The sequence below is a fragment of the Rattus norvegicus genome, chromosome 14 (assembly GCF_036323735.1).
Source record: "Rattus norvegicus strain BN/NHsdMcwi chromosome 14, GRCr8, whole genome shotgun sequence".
NCBI classification, from domain to species: domain Eukaryota; kingdom Metazoa; phylum Chordata; class Mammalia; order Rodentia; family Muridae; genus Rattus; species Rattus norvegicus.
The window spans coordinates 10151335-10156725 of NC_086032.1; positions in this window are offsets into that span (position 1 = coordinate 10151335).

A 5391-nucleotide genomic window follows, 5' to 3' on the forward strand; every position below is an offset into this window, starting at 1 on the left:
CTAAGGTGGGCTTTTAAAAGTGATTTTTAAATGAGTGTATGAAAACGTAAACATTTGAGACACCGATAGCATGCCACATGCCGTTGCCGTACATGCACGCACTCCCCCATGTAATGCTCCAGTCAGATTAAACACACCTGCCTCCTCTAACGCCATTTTTATAGCAAAGGCATTAAAGCGCCTGGCAGCGGAAGGCAGGTTGTGATGATGGATGCTCCACGAGTCTCTGTATAAACTGCCCTGCGTTGACAGCTGAGTGGAAGTGGAGATTAGACCCGGGGTCCCTCTCTAATTTGAAAAGGTGAAAACGTTTTATCTGCCTCTAATTTCCCCAGCCGGTGCCCCCCCCCCCCTTGCTCTACCTTTCCGAGGGCAGTAAAATTCTGAGGTGTGATCTGGACTTTTAAGAGTCATGCTCCATTAGCTCCAATGAGTGACTTACGGTTAAGTCTTCACGGAGAAGCCTGAACATCCCCCTGCAGGCACCGGTTCACATTTCATTTCAGTGGGCGTCACACAGGCCTGCACTAAAACTGCTTGCATCACTTAACCTGTGAGGCTGTCCAAACCTGTGATTTATGCCTTGTAAAGTATTCAGCTTAGCTTAGCCTGGGCCGTTGGAAAATCTCCTGGCTTCTTGGTTCCAGTTTCAGGTTCACGTCACGTACAATTATAAATGTCCAGCTTCTTGGTGTCTCCTACAGGGCTTGGGCCAAGATGGCCTTGTACAATATAATGTTAAGATGACCGTAAGAACCAAGATGGGATAATTTAAATTAATTTGGGAATCTAGAAGTGTAGGCTAAGTGTCCACGACAGCTAAGTTATATCTGTCATTCTAGTGTCTTGTCAAATAACCTTCAGAATCGCAGGAAGGTTGTAACCAGTTTCTAAAAGGCTTTCACAGAAAACACAAGAGACCCTCCTCTCCCAGATTGTATTTCTATTTCCTACAGAACTCTGAGGAATGTCCCCATTAATCCTGTCTACCCTGATTGCGACTTGAATGCCGGGACACATTGTTTGAATGCATAATTCAAGGTCAACGAGGAGGTGTTCCATTGTGTGATTTAGTCATGAGCCTCAGCTTGAAGCATCATCTTTCTGCCATTAACGAGCCGCCTTCTACAGCAGCAGGATTGGGAAACCTTTGAACTGCTGGGAGGAGAGCCTTTGGGCGGGTGTGTTTGCCCTTTTCTGTGCTAAATTGCTTTGTCTCCGGGCATTTCCCTAACAAATCGAGTCCTGGTTTCAGTCTGGCTGTTGAATTGGGAGCCATTAATAACTGGCAATTTGTAGCTGTCATAATGATGCCGGGAACTTTCCCGGACGGCTTTCCCCTTCCTCTTGAGAAGGACTGAGCCTTGCGCCTAGTCCCTTTGATGGGATTTTAATCAGCAGGCATTGGTCCTGGTCCTTGGCTCACAGCAGGGACAGAGGTCACCTGCTTACCATAGCTTTGGCTTTCTGATGAAAGGGCCAAGCCTTGGGAGGGGATGTGCAGGGGGTTTTAGGAGCCAGGGAGAGGAAACACTGGAGTACAAAATGAGAACGTAAACTGAACACGACAGCAAAAAGTCCACTTGAACTTTTAAAACCACCGAGCTAACTCTGAAGGTAATGTGAAGAGAAGCCGAGGGGAAGCCTTGTGTGCCCTTCAGGTCTGACTCAGCACAACCTAGCAGGGAACAAGAGAAAAGTTCAGACTGGAAGGGATTTTATAGCCAAGGAACCTCGCACACTCAATCCTGTTCCTCTCGCTGCCCCTGCCCCCCCCCCCCCCCCGCCCCAAATCTCCCACAGGACCTTAGGAAAAAGAGAATGGATGTTCAAGAAACCCCCACTGATAACGGCCTTTCTGAATAGGGTCAGGATTGCAGGGGCTGATCCAAATTGCTGTCACCCCTATAGCCACCAGTCCATCTAAATACTATGACCGCTTCGATTGCTTCCTCTTTGAGCAGACGAAAAGTGATTGCAAAAAACGGCCAGGTGAATATGGGGACTGCCCAGATTGGTCATGCCATGCTAGGACCATGGACCCATGACTTCTCTCAATGATGCAAGACACTCGTCTCTATTAAAGGCCCATGGAATCCCAGGTGGAGAACAGGCATTGTTGGTCAGCTCTACTGTGAAAATCAATCTGGGTCCCCAGTAAGTACTCTTCATATCCACAGAAAATGTCTCAATTGTCCAACCTCCGGAAATTGGGGGAAAAGGAGACGTAATTAAACATCCCTCCGAAGTCACTACTACTCTGATATCCTCCTCATAAACAACACTAAGCTGTCATTTTGCCTTCTGCTTAAGATCCTGATCTCGGCCTACCAACTCCTTAACATCACTGGGCCTGGCTGCTTTAAAGATTATCGGCTATGTGTACCCCCTGGAACGAACTTACAATTGCCAGTTACAGCTTCTCCAGTGACCCTGCCAAATAAAGTCACTTTACCTGTCACCAGCTGCCTTGACTCTGGTGTTGTCAGGATCCCATATCTTTTCTCTATATTCTCTTACATGACTCTGTTTTAAGGCACCCGGACATGTTCTGTAAGAACACTAAGGCCCCCATAACCCTTGATACCTCAGGGCTGCCACAGTGCCCTCCCATCCAAAACATCAATCCTCTGTGGTACTCAGGTATATCATGTCTACCCGAAAGCTGGTCAGGAGTCTGCACGTGGGCGTTTCTTTTCCCTAAGTTAGGAGTAATCCATGGAGAAGAGCCTCTACCAATCCTGACTGCGGACTCAATAGCTGTCCAACATAACAAAAGGGTAGTTGAAATCTTGCCACTCCTGGCTGTTGTAGGAATGACCAAGGGTGTTGCTACCGGAACGGCAGGACTGAACACCCCTCTAACCTTGTACAATCAGTTCTCCTCCCAGCTTGTCTGCTATCATCAAGAGGTGGCTCAAACCAAGCTCACTTTCCAAGGACAGATTGACTCCCTGGCCACAGTGGTGCTTCAGAACTAATGGGGACTAGATCTTCTTACAGCTAAAGAGGGCGGCCTTTGCTTTGCTTTTCCAGGAAGAATGCTGCTTCTATGCCAACCAGTTGGGTATAGTAAAAAGCAAAATCCAGCAACTCCAAACAGACCTCTAAAAACATAGAGAACAACCCGATGCCTTTGATCCTTGGGTTTTCGAAAACTCCACATGGTAACGGATGTGGACCTGGCTACTTCCTGACCTTGCTTCTTCTCATTTTTCTGTTTTTACGATTTGCTCCCCGCTTCGTTGACTTCCTCTCCACATTCCTCAAATGACAAATTCAAAAAATTTCCAACCAACTAGTTAATCAGTTTCTTTTACCAGCCACTGTCTACTGAAGAGCCTGATGCAAACGACTATCGAATGAGTCCCAATGGTGAAGGTCAGCTACACAGCAAAGGTGATGACATCCTTAGACGGCAGGAAGCAGTTTAAGAGATCTGATGCCCCTGTTCCGCCTCACCATTGGCTCCTCCCCTTTTTTGTTTCCCTTCTTTATGATAAGGAAAAAGAGAGGAATGTTGGCAATTAGGCACATCCACGGACAGCTAGAAGTGACTTCACAACAATCAGGCATCTTTAGGGCCAGCTCTTGAGGGACCTAGCGACAAGATACGTCATCTTTAGCTGCCCAAAAGGCAGTAGGTTTGCTCTTGTGTTTGTCCCTTTGCACATGCGCCAGGGGCCCAAATAAAAGCCTCGTTCTTCGTTCCCTCTTCTCTACTCTCTCTTTCCTCTCCCAGAGCCGGCCTCTATTTCCCCTCCCCATAAACATCCGTCGTGAGACCTGCTGCACGGTGCGATTTGTCTGGGACCCACTGCTTAATTCTAACACCGCTGGTCTGTGCTTCATCACGGTCCCCTCCTTTGGCCTACTCTGTCTCTCTTCCTCTATTGTGACATCCACAGTCTATACAGTCAGCCTGCTTCTCTCCGTCGACCTCTGAGGAGCTCTTTAGTGCTTCTTCCCCTAGGATGCCAGCTCCATCAGGACACAGATACATACCTCCCTCTCAAGTCCAGGATATGAGAGAGATTTTTAACACAATGCATTGGAATGCATGTTACCATGCTCCCCACAGTGACGACAATGGACTAAACCTCTGAAACTGTAAGCCAGCCCCAATTCAATGCTTTATTAGGGTTGCTGTGGTCATGGTGTCTCTTCACAGCATCAGAACACTGACTAAGACACCTACTGCACAATACCCCCCTACATCAGGATCACCTCCTCTCAGCGTAGAGTAGGATCCAGCTTGACATGCGCTCAGCTTGCTTGTTTTCCGGTGGGAACATTCTGAAGCATGTTTCAGAGGGTTCTTTCCAGAACTCAGGCCACAGAATTCCTTGCCGACCTCCACACCGGCTTGCCTCACTGTCTTCTGTAACCCTTAGCATGGGTCTTATTTTGTTTCTCGAAGAGGTGATGATTTCTTTGCCATCTTTGTTCCAGGATCTGCTTTTAAATGAACCCAAATGACGACATCACCTTGGGCTCACGAGTTTTATGTGATGGAAGGTAAAAATAGTTAACGTGATCCAGACATTGGAAGTCCATCTGTCCCTCCCCATAGCTCCACTGCCCCGTTTTCCTCCGCCAGCCACCAGCGTCTGGCTCTCCCGCTCATCATTTCGAATATAACCTGTTTCCAATTCCTTCTGCACTCGGCCATTGGCATTTGTTGCTTCTGCCTGAGTAGCTGGTCATGATCATCCATTAGATCTCCACCCAGGGATCCCTCCCTTGTGGAGGTTTTCCTGGGCTCTCCAGACTTCCCATGATCCTCTTGCACTTTCCCTCGTGACACTTACCACATTGTGCACATCATGAGGACGACAGTGTGCTCAGCTGTGGGTCTCACAAGAGCCCAAGCACGCTGCTGCATCATGAGGTTCATTGGATAATCATGGGCAGGTCAACCAGGGCCGCAAATTAGAGATGGAAACACCAGTGGGAACGGTCTGAGAGAAGGTGTCATCACACCACACGGCTCGTTTGTTAGCAACCTGGGAGGAAGCAGAGGACTGCCAGTCAATCCGTGGCAGTGGAGGCTTCTTGGACAGAGAGATGAGCTGTTTATAGCAGTGCTTGTCCAGGAGAGGTAGCCTCTCATTTCTAAGTGGACAGTCCCACCGGTTTATAAGGTGCCCTGCTCACTCTTTCAGCCTGTGTAGAGGTTCATACATGAGCCACTCTCACCCTAAATGGCAAACTGTGGAGTAGCCCGGTTCCTTTCCAATTTGAGTTCATAATAAAAAATACAACAAAGATTTAAAAAGAAATGGAATAAAAGCTGAGGTATTCCTTTCTGTGCCCAGCAGAACACAGGAAGCCCCACCTGGAGTTACTGCTTTAGAGGGTTTCAGAAGAGCCAACCCCCCAGGGGGGCTC